Consider the following 12,462-nt stretch of genomic DNA (forward strand, 5'->3'; position numbering starts at 1 on the left):
CTCCACCTCCTGGGTTCAGGCAATTCTCCTGTCTCAGCCTCCTGAGTAGCTGGGATTACAGGCACACGCCACCATGCCCAGCTAATTTTTTGTATTTTTAGTAGAGACGGGGGTTTCACCATGTTGACCAGGATGGTCTCGATCTCTTGACCTTGTGATCCACCTGCCTCGGCCTCCCAAAGTGCTGTGATTACAGGCATGAGCCACCGCGCCCAGCCACTAACTCTGTTTTAACATCACTGGTTTCCTTTTTACTCCTATAAAGTGATTAGCAAAATTCTACTTCTGAGCATTTGCACTTGATGTTCTTCCTACCTATTATTCTCTTTCCACAGATGACCATTTTGCTTACGCTTTTTTTCTGGATTCTGCCCAAATGTCACTTCCACAGAAGTCTTTCTTGACCACTCTATATAAACTATAACACTCTCTCACACACAAATCACCCACTGCTCCTTTTCCCTGCTTTATTTTGTTTCTTCACAGTATTGATTACTACATAGCATTATATTATAAATCTTAATTATTTAGATTTCTGTTTCCTGTATTAGAATGTAATTTCTATGAGACCGTGGAATTTTTCCTGTTCCAACTTATATTCTCAGCATGTAGAAGAACACGAGGCAGAAGTAGGACTCAATAAGTAAGTGTTGAATGAATGAATACCTGAATGATAGAGTAAATGTTAATATGAGTGGTTAGACTGTGATACAAATGAAACTGGCCCAATTGTCTTATCTTAGTTTCTTTCTCAGGAAACTGATCCTCAGACAAGAAACTGAAATCCACCAGATCACTGCATCCAGACAACGAGATGCCAGACCCCTCATTCATCATGATTCCTTCCTTACCTCTCCAGTCCTGTTTTCCCACATGTAGCTACATTCCTTCCCCACTGTGTACACCTCCAATTTTAGTTGGTTGGAAGAGAGAGATTTGAGGCTTTGTTCCCATCTCTCTGGTTTACAACATGCAAATAAAAAGCCTTCTTCCCTGGCAACACTCATTGACTCAATGATTGGCTTTCTGTGCAGTGAGCAATGGGACCTAAACCAACCCCCTGGTGTTTTGGTAACACAAATTTGGCAGATGTATTTTTTGTTGTTGTTGTTGTTGTTTGGTTTTTTTTTTTTTTTTTTTTTTTTTTTTTTTTTTTTTTTTTTTGAGACGGAGTTTAGCTCTTGTTACCCAGGCTGGAGTGCAATGTCGCGATCTCGGCTCACCGCAACCTCCGCCTCCTGGGTTCAAGCAATTCTCCTGCCTCAGCCTCCTGAGTAGCTGGGATTACAGGCATGCGCCACCATGCCCAGTTAATGTTTTGTATTTGTAGTAGAGATGGGGTTTCACCATGTTGACCAGGATGGTCTCGATCTCTCAACCTCGTGATCCACCCGCCTCGGCCTCCCAAAGTGCTGGGATTACAGGCTTGAGCCACCACACCCGGCCGGCAGATGTATTTTCTAAAATAATCTATTGAATCAACACAGCTCATTTAACAACAAGAGTAGATAATTTTTTTAACAACCCTTCCTTTATATGATAACATTATTGCAATAATAACAATGCAATAATAAATAATAATGATCATTTTCTTGACTTAGTCTTAGTTTTAATACGAAGAATTCAAAATTAAGATGATTAATATATTTTAAATTTAACGATATTTAAATTCAATAAGATTATTTCATCTATAAACTAAATTTCAGATTTACCAAACAAAAATATTGCTCCCTATAATTCACATCCTGTTTCATCATTTTAAAGTTTAAACACAAATAAAAATTCTAAGTGTTTACAGAGATTGACAGAAATAGCAGAATTAAAGCAACTCAAGTTGTCTTTATTTTTATAATCACCATGCTATCATTATTTATTTCAAATCTGTTATATACACACAATAATGTGTAATAACACAAAGATTAGAGATGGAAACTGCTGAAGTGAGCTTGAATTATTCTGAACCATTATGGACTTATTCTTGATAGGAATGTGGAGCTGAGTCTGCATGTGTTTAGGACCCACCATGTAAATGGGGGTTCTCTAAATTAATTTTCATTAATTTGAATACAAAATTTATTAAATAAATGTTATTAAAATGTGCTAATTTGAAGTGTATATATAAATTATTGAAGCCTAACAGTAAGTGTAGTAATTGTTTAGAACTTAGACCAATAAAATATTTTGAAGGAACAGAGGAATATTTAATCACTGTTATTGTGTAATGATGTTGGCAAAAGGTGAATAAAAAAACATTTGTCAAAGAAAGAAAAAAACTCAAGAAGATGAGATTTTAATGTTATACATACATAGAAAATAATATATAGGGAAAAAGTTACAATACATAGAAAATAGAAGGATAAAAGACACCATGAAGAAACAGACAAATCAAGCATGAATGATACTCTATAGAATAACTGACCTAAAATCTTCAAGAATTGATGTCATAAAAATGAGGATGGGGAGAGGCATAATAGCTAAATACAATGCTTAAATTGTGATTGGATCCTCATTTGAAAAAAAACACAGCAGAAGACACTATTGAGACAGTTGGGCAATGTTAATATGTACTGGATAGCTGACGATATTATTAAATTATTGTTAATATTTGTGGGAAATTGTTTACCAATACTTGTAATGAAAATTCCAAATTTTTTAAAATTAGACAAAATTTATTCCCTATTTACTGGAAATGATTAAAAAGAATTCTAGGCCACATGCAGTGACTCATGCCTGTAATCCCAGCACTTATGGGAGGCCAAAGCAGGAGAATTGCTTGAGGCTAGGAGTTTGAGACCAGCCTGGGCAAGATTGAAAGACCTCATCTCTACAAAATGTTTTTAAAAAATTAGCTAGGAGTGGTGGCATGCCTATAGTCCCAGATGGTTGGGAGGCTGAGGCAGAAGGATCCCTTGAGACCAAAAGTTTGAGGTTACAGTGAGTTAGGATTGTGCCACTGCACTCCAGCTTGGACAACAGAGCAAGATCCCATCTTTAAATAATAATAATAATAATAATAATTGTAAGAGTTCTAAATTAGAAATAATTTAGCCTTCTAAAAGTCTAAAAAGAATTTTAATTCTAAATGATTAAAAAGAATTTTGGTGGCATAGCAACATGACTCTGCTAGTGCATGTGAATAATAACCGTCCACTTAAACCACTTCCAGAAACTGAAAATTGCCGTGGATATCCACATGGAAACAACTTCATGATAACCATTCTGTATTTACAAAATCAAACTTGTTCAACATGGTATTAAATAGGAGACATGTGCAGCCATTAATAGTGACAATACAGGCATATTTTTATTGAGAAGGATAGAATTTCATGACATATCAATAAGGTAAGACAATAGGTTACAAATAGTGCATAGCATTTGAGTCCATTTTATCATATATTCATTAATAGGCATATGCTCAAAAATGGAATAATATAAAATAGAAACTGCATCTTTGAAGTAGCAGGATTGCATTTGTCTTGATTTCCCTCTCTACATATTTGAAATTTTTAACATAGCATATATTTTCATGAAATGAAATTATCTAAAGTAATGAACTTCTTTTTTAAAGCCATTATTTTGGTTTCTAGGCACGTTAAAACATGAGTTAATTGAAAACGGAAATGGGAGTCTGAGCCCCTGGCACTGTGTAGGAAAGGCTGGTGGCCACTGCTGCAGTGCTTCTTGTCCCAGGGCACAGCAGAGATGGTGGCTTTGGTGCTGGCAGAATAAGTTGTAGTGTGGCATCCCCACATTTCTGGGGATCTGTAAGTCCTGCCTGGCCCGTGATGGGATGAGGAACCCACACTTGCCAAGATTGAGGGGCAGGGGTGAACGTGATCCCCTGAGAAATTTAAACTTTCTCTCAAAAGTGTACAGTAGAATTAAAGAAGACAAACAACCAAGGGTAATCTAAAATTGTGATTGGCTCACTAATAATCCCAGGACAAAATGAGAGACCATTATTCAAGAATAAGTGAAACTACTAAATAGATGTTTGATATAAAGGCTTGGGCTGGATATGCTGTGTAAAGGGCTGCAAAGGACCCATATGGTTTTCCTAGGAAAGCTATTTTGGCCTTTACTCCACTGTTACTAGCAGGTGCTGTACTGTTTTGGAAATTGGTCAAGATGATTGAGGCCTGTGAAAAGGAGCAAAAGAAGAAACAAAAACATCAAGACAATATTGCAAAAGCTAAACAACTATAAAAGGACTTAAAAAAAAAAGGACTGTATAATCAAAGGAAAATAATTTGGAAAATTATGCAGCCTTAGAAAGACCTATTAAGATTTCTTCTTTTGATTTCACAAGTCTTATTTCGTAAACAAATTCTGATCATGTGCAAGAATTGTGTTAGTTCTAACCTATTACTGTAGCAACTTCTAGGCGTAGGTGTAGAAGTTTATTCGCATCTATTGACAATTATTATAAATTAGCGCTTATTAAGGTACAAATTCTTTATAATTGACTTAGTCATTTGCCATTTTGCAGGTTTTGTACTGAAATGAAAATATATCTTTTGGAGAGAAAAATGACTTTTGATTATGAACTCTTCAAATAATGTTTTAAAATGAGGTCCTGTTCTGGGTAAAGAAAATTAAAAATGTAAAAAGTCAGAATTGTCCTCTCTGAGGTGAAAAGTTTGCTTTGGCTTAAAAGAGATAAAGTACTTTAATCACATATTTTATTATTAATCACATATTATTGTTTATTTCTTGGAATAGAATCATTTCTGGCTTTATCAAAGCAAAGTAATATTAATCAGTATGTACATCTAATTGCTGCATTTTTCTGAACAATTTCTATGATTGCTGTCTTTGAATGCTGCGATGAGACTGTCACATAAGGAAGCTTATCTATCCTATTTAAGGATGAGCATCACAGTGCCCCAGCTGATGATTAGAATCAACTGCCAGACATGTGAGTGGGGATCCTGGGCTTTGCAGCCCAGCTGATGTTCCAGCTGACAGTGGTTGTATGAGTAAGCTCAGGTGAAAGTAAGAAAGGGATTTCCCTGCAAACTTACAATGGTGAGACTTAATATTTTGTTGTTATTTAAAAATACTAATTTTAGTCAAGATAAAATAATTTTTATAAAATTATGTTTTAAAAATGTAGACTGTCTTGATAATTACCAATTGTCTGTAAAACTAAAACTTTAGTTATCTCCTAAATTAAGACAATTGTCTTTTCATATCTTTTCATCTCTTTTTTTTTTTTTTTTTTTTTTACCATTTTCTTTCTTAGTTTTTAAATTTCTCACAAGGTGGTTTTTCATGTCCTCAAACACGTTTGATTATATATTTAATTCTTACAGCTTTCTTCTGCTATTTTTTCAGAGACTTCTCTATATGTGTGGAATTTTCTCATTTGTGTGAAAGTTTGCCTTCTGAGTCTTAATAGTTCTGTATGAATTTGCTGATTTTCATTTTGTTCATTTTTATTGTATTGGGATGTTTCACAGGATTCCGAGATTAGTGATGCCCTCTTGTTTTTTTTTTTTTTTTGAGACAGAGTCTCACTCTTTCGCGAGGCATCAGGCTGGAGTGCAGTGGCAAGATCTCGGCTCATTGCAACCTCTGCCTCCTCCCAGCTTCAAGCAATTATCCTGCCTCAGCCTCCTGAGTAGCTGGGACTATAGGCACGCGCCAGCACGCCCAGCTAATTTTTGTATTTTAGTAGAGATGGGGTTTCACTATATTGGCCAGGATGGTCTCGATCTCTTAGCCTTGTGATCTGCCCGCCTTGGCATCCCAAAGTGCTGAGATTACAGTCAAGAGCCACCGCGCCTGGCCGCCCTCTCTTTACATAATAAAGTTCATACATAGTAAACAGAGTTGTTTGTTTGTTTAGGTGCGGGTGGCAAGGCTGTGTGTCCTCTGGTTTTACGATTCTCTTTTGTTCTGTAGAATCCTGCATTTTTCCCTTTAGTTTCTCTTTTCTTTCACCACCTAATTACCAATTGGAGTTTCTTATCTTTTTTATTAACTTTTTTTTCTCTTTCAGAAGCTATGTGTTTCAAAGATTGCCCCTTTAAACCATAGGTACTTTGAAATCCCTTCCCTGTGATCCATGTTCTGATCTAGTCAAATGCTCTTTTAGAATATTCAGATTTAAAGTAGAATTAATCTTTCTGAGAATAATTTGGATCAGTTGGCTCCTTCCTTTACTTCCTCTTCTGTCTTCCCACAGTTTTTCTCTTTTTGCCTCATGGATGGAGGGTGGGGATTAAGTTGGTAGCATGGAAGATTGTACTGGAATTTGATAATTTTTTTAATGTATTGTTACTTGAAACTTTTGGCATTCTGTGTCTTCAAGTTATACAAAGGGCTTTTTTGTGTAAATGTGCATTTGCCATCTTGTTATTTGATATTGTTTTAGGCAGATACAGTAGGATAGTGGTAGCTTGGTTACTACCATTGTCTTCAGCTACCTAGAAGTTCTCCTTTTAATTTTTTTAAAACATTTCTAATTACTTTTTCAAATTTTGTGTTTGCTAAATTGGAAGTATTGAGAAGCCAGGGACTATGTACCTCTTGTTCTGGTTTATTCCCTTTGTCTAATGCAGGTACAATTATTGTAGAGTCAAAAGAGCACTACACTTCAGTCTCACGTAAGAAATACAATGTTCTGAAGACTTGTGTTTAGATACTTAGCTTATTTAGTCCTTAGATTTTTTTTTTTTTTTTTTTTTTTTTTTTTGAGGAGGAGTTTCGCTCTTGTTACCCAGGCTGGAGTGCAATGGCACGATCTCGGCTCACTGCAACCTCCACCTCCTGGGTTCAGGCAATTCTCCTGCCTCAGCCTCCTGAGTAGCTGGGATTACAGGCACACACCACCATGCCCAGCTAATTTTTTGTATTTTTAGTAGAGATGGGGTTTCACCATGTTGACCAGGATGGTCTCGATCTCTTGACCTTGTGATCCACCCGCCTCGGCCTCCCAAAGTGCTGGGATTATAGGCTTGATAGTCCTTAGATTTTTTATCTATAACCAAGGATCTCAGAGGATTGTTGTGGAGAAAGTTCAAGTATAAAAATACTTAACAATAGTTATTGTCCTATCTATGCTTAACCAACACTTATCACACACACACACAAACACACACACACACACACACTCTAGCTCTATGTTAATAACCTATACAGTTTTCTCTTTTATCTCATGCAATACTTAGTGTTTGACAATTACACTAAACCTTTTTATATGTAATTTTTCTGACTAGTCTGTCATTATGCTTTTCTTATAAATACCAGTGTCTCAAGTCCCATTTCTTAAGATCTGGCTTTGGAAAACTCCTCTTGCATTTTCTTAATTTTATAAAAATGTGAAACACAAATTAAAATTTTTGTGCATATTTTATTTTTCATACGAGTAAGCAGCCTATATTCATAGTTTATGTTAATGCAAAAAGCTATTATACTTAAAGCCTATTTTAACTTGAAAATTTACAAATTGTAATAATCCTATTAGTAATAGTAATAACAGTGGCACATACTGAGATTTTTACTATATGCCAGTCACCATTTTAAGTACTTTTACGTTAAGCTAATCTAATCCTTACAACAATACTATGAGGTAGATATTATTCTTTTTATCCTTATTATATAAATAAGCAAACTAAGTTAAGTAATTTGCTGGAAGTTATACAGCTAGTAAATGGTATAGCCTGTGTTTGAACCCAGTGAAAAAGGTATTGTGAGTCAATTAGGCAAATGATAAAATACTACCTATTCAGGTGGATGCTTCTTGAATCCCTATGTAGTAAGCTAAAGATGTCTAAGAAAATGTAAATTTCAAGCAGACAATATTACTTAAAAATACTCACCAAAACAAAGAAACAAACAAAAAGGCTTAAAATCTCCCCTTTCCTGGACGGAGTAGGATCCTAAAGAGCAAAGGGAGGAACAATACTCAAAGGAAGGGAATTGGAAGATATAAAAGGGTAAACCTTCACACAAACTGGGAGAATTCCAACCCTAGATAATAGCTAATTTTTTTAATCAGTCCATTCTTAAGAAATAGCCCAGCCTTTTTGACTGTGATGTCTGAAATACATAGCTTCAAGGCAGTCAATTGAGATACTCATTTTTCACAGCAGCTCTCTTTGAGATTCTTTGACTTAGAAAACAAAGGAAGCAAATGAAATTAATGACTCAAGTCTTTCTATCAAAGGCTTCCAAATTATATCGCTTGTATCAGGGAAAAATGCTCCCGTACAAAAATAAGTTGCTCTGAGACACAGTAATGGAGGAAGAGAGGAAAAAAGAGCCCAGGTGATAGGGTTTGGCTGTGTCCGCACCCCAATCTCATCTTGAATTGTAGCTTTCATAATTCTCAGGTGTTGTTAGAGGGTCCCGATGGGAGAGAATTGAATCATGCGGGCAGTTTCCCCCCCAGAGTTGTAAGTCTCACGAGATCTGATGGTTTTATAAGGAGAAACCCCTTTTGCTTGGTTCTCATTCTCTCTGCTGCCGTATGAGAGGTGCCTTACACCTTCTGCCATGATTTTGAGGCCTCCCCAGCCGCGTGGAACTGTGAGTCAATTAAACCTCTTTGTCTTTATAAATTATCCTGTCTTAGGTATGTCTTTATTAGCAGTGTGAACATGGACTAATACACCAGGCTAAGTGAGATTCTAATGGTGACGCAACATTACTGGCTCTAGTCACAAAAATGAAGGGCCTGGTATCGAGAGGGGATATTATTATTTAATTTCCAACCCCCTGTCCCACACTTTTCTCCTTAGAGTCCGGATGTGATCAGAGCATGCACAGCAACAGCCATACCTTCCGTATTAGGAAATCGGTGCTTTAGCTGTATTATTAGATTTGGGGAAAAAAATGAGAAAGTGTCTGGACATTCATTAGATCTCTGGGCATATCTGACCTTTATGTTATTGGCACAATTAGTAATCAAATCCTTGGCATTTTTCTGTCTTTACCCAGGAGGTTCACCTTATAATTTTCTCAAAGATCATTATTTAGGTCTCAAATCCCAGACTGAGCTGGGAACATGATTATAAAGAAAAAATAAACCTCAAACAGCTGAGATGACTTAAAAATTCACAGAAGAGGCTTGAAATTTTCTAGTCACTAGAAAGAGTAGGGTCTATACTGCCTCTGTCAGCTTAACATTAACCAAGACATGTAAAATTTAGCCTTTGACTTTAGCTAAAGTTGCAGCTCTTACTCTGAAATTTCTTGGCTATGCTAGTATGCATCTCAGTCACTAGAAATCATAAAGACACATTAGGAAGTTAGTCTGAATGTCATCAAAAATCTTATGAAAATGAACAGAATGTCAAACAAATATGTTTATGCAATGGAATATAAAATTGGAAAATAGATATCTTTTTCCAGATGTGCTGAATACCACATTTCAGAAGTGGTCAAGAAAAACAGTGAGGAAAAGGGTTTGTTAAAATTATTTAAGATGAGGCAAACAGAGAAGCTGACATGTTGTCGGCTGTCTTAGAATGATGAAATGGGAGAGTGCTGTTTTTCCTTTTCTCAGCTTACCCCATAACATTAACTGAATTCTGTGATTTTGAATCAAAACCATTGATTAGGTACAGACCAGTTACATCTCCTCACTTCCTAAGCATACTTAGAACTGCTTGTAAATGACAGATATTTGTGATGGCAACGGGAAGCCAGTTTAAGCCCTTTCCCCCCTTACTTAAGGTCATCAAGGCATGATTGTTAAAGCTACAGTAGCCATCAAATTTATGAAGGTCCTGGCAGCCCAGTTTGCCTTCTAAGTTTCTCGAATTTGGAGAGAAGAAAGAAAAAGTTTGAACAGCTCATAAGATACATTTTTAATCTAGTAAGCAAGGTTAATCAGATCAGGGTATTTAAAATAGCCAGAATACAAAAAAGAATTAGATTGGACAACAGTAGTCATTTCAGGGGTTCTATATGGTGAACATATTTGAGATGATTACTTTTCAGTAGTCCTGGAACAAATAGATCTTTGGCTTATTACTTCTGTCCTTTTGTCCTGATTTTTAGGGAATATTTGTTTATAGCCAAACTGAAAGAACAGTCTGCATTACAGCCACAAGACCCATTTCTGTGTAATATTGCTGTGTGGAAAACTTACATTCCCCAGTCAGAAAATAAGCATCCACTGAGGGATGAATCTTGTAGAAAAGAAGTGATGAAAAACTCAATCCACACCCAGAGTTTGGCGAAGGTCACTTCTGGATGATGATGGGGGAAAATGAAGCTATGTATTTGTGAACCAAATTAATATATGAATCCATAAAGCATTCAGGCTGACCTTGAGACAAATGCATCTCCTTCTTCCAACCAAATTACAGTTTTTAACTCCTCAGAAGGATTGCCTTTCTGAATGCTAACTCCAAGAAAGCCTGCTCCCTGGTGGGTTGTTCCTGACAGGTATAAATGTTACCTTTTATCATCTATTGTCCACTGATGACAAAAGGAAACTAATTAAAAGTAATTTCCAGGCTCTCAGAGTTAAGTTCCCCTCAGTGGCCTAAGAATTGTCTGCAGGTTTGGAAAGATGCCAACTGTGTGTTGATTCTGGGCAATAATCCTGCGCTCATGTAAATTCTAGAGTTAATGGTGAAATAATAGAGTCACAACTGGTGGGAAGCATATTTTTCTGTCTTGAAGAATGAAGTCCCTGCAGATGTGTAGTGAATGTATCAGTGTTCACTGCCATCGTGAATTCTCCTAAAGCCTCCTTCTAAATTCAGTGTCTCCCAAAGCATTTCAAGTTTGTGGCATTTTCTATTATTCTTACATGTGGTGTATTCATGGCTTATTTACTTAAAGCCTCATTGTACATTTTGAAGAAATTTCTTGGCATAGTGTTTCAGTAATATCATTAGTTTCTCTGTATGAGTAAATGCTCCCAGATGGCTTCGTGTCAGCCACAAACAAAATATCCCACTGGCCATTTCTCTGAATAGCCAAAATGATTTTGTTTATTTTTTATAGCATTTCTATTCTTATTGTTCCAGAGAAGGCTTCCAGCTAAGTAGTTAACTGGTATTGAGCAATAACTCATTTACTCTCATTTGCTTACTATATAAGGCACATATTATTGTATTGTGGCCAGCACTGATTGTGCCATTAGTCCTTTTTTATTTCTTCTAAAGAAAAAAAAAAAAAAAACAGGATACATGGGCAGAACATGAAGGGTTTTTACATAGTTATACGTGTGCTATGGTGGTTTGCTGCACCTATTGACCCATCCTCTAAGTTCCCTCCACTCACCTGTCACAACCTCCAGGCCCTGGTGTGTGCTGTTCCCCTCCCTGTGTCCACGTATTCTCAATGTTCAACTCCCACTTATGAGTGAGAATATGCAGTGCTTGGGTTTCTGTTCCTGTGTTAGTTTACTGAGGATGATGGCTCCAAGATTCATCCATATTCCTGCAAAGGAATGAATCTCATTCCTTTTTATGGCTGCATAGTATTTTATGTTATTGTATGTTGTATAGGTACCGCATTTTCTTTATCCAGTCTCATTGATGGGCATTTGGGTTGGTTCCGTGTCTTTGCTATTGTAAACAGTGCTGCGATAAACATACGTTTGCATGTGTCTTTATAGTAAATGATTTATATTTTGGGGGGTATATACCTAGTAATGGAATTGCTGGATCAAATGGTATTTCTGCTTCTAGATCCTGGAGGAATCGCCATACTCTTTTCCACAATTATTGAACTAATTTACATTCCCACCAGCAGTGTAAAAGCATTCCTATTTCTCCACGGCCTCGCCAGCATCTATTGTTTCCTGACCTTGTAATAATCACCATTCTGTCTGGTATGAGATGGTATCTCATTGTGATTTTGATTTGCATGTATCTGATTATCAGTGATGCTGAGGTTTTTCTCATGTTTGTTGGCTACATAAGTGTCTTCTGGGCCATTAGTCTTGAGTCCAGCATGTGTCCATAAATAATAGCTGGTACTTAGTATATGTCCAGTTAAAATTTACTGGATGAATTAATAAACGGATTAATATGTATATACGTTTGCTTTATTATTTTGGATGTTAGGCTTGTGTTGGTATGCATGGTGGAAGGATGTTTAAAGAAAAAAACAGTTTGTAGTTTTTTTCCTATCCTATATTCTCATAATATTTTGCAGATACCAATTACAAATAGTAGGTTCCCAGGTTACCCAAAATTTCTGTCTGATTTGATTGCAAATCAGAGCTTCCCATGACCCTCTTCTTAGGCTTTTTTACTAGAGTGACTGAAAAACTCAAAGAAACACTTTACTTACATTTACTCATTTGTTATAAATGATATTACAAAGAATCTAGATGAATAGCTAGATAAAGAGGTACATAGGGTGAGGCTAAGAAGGGCCCCAAGCACAGGAGATTCTTTTGCCATGGAATTGGGGTACATCATCTTCCTGGCATTTGGGTGTGTTTTTTAACCCACAAGTTCTCCAAAAGTCATAGATCAGAGATTTTTA

The 12,462-nt window shown here is 36.3% G+C and overlaps 1 pseudogene; it reads left to right on the forward strand.

Moving 5' to 3' along the window:
- Positions 1 to 3,990: 3,990 nt before the first annotated feature.
- Positions 3,991 to 10,210, forward strand: LOC120366553 (small integral membrane protein 15-like; annotated as a pseudogene).
- Positions 10,211 to 12,462: the final 2,252 nt, after the last annotated feature.

The sequence above is a fragment of the Saimiri boliviensis genome, chromosome X, assembly GCF_048565385.1.
Source record: "Saimiri boliviensis isolate mSaiBol1 chromosome X, mSaiBol1.pri, whole genome shotgun sequence".
Classification (NCBI taxonomy): Eukaryota; Metazoa; Chordata; class Mammalia; order Primates; family Cebidae; genus Saimiri; species Saimiri boliviensis.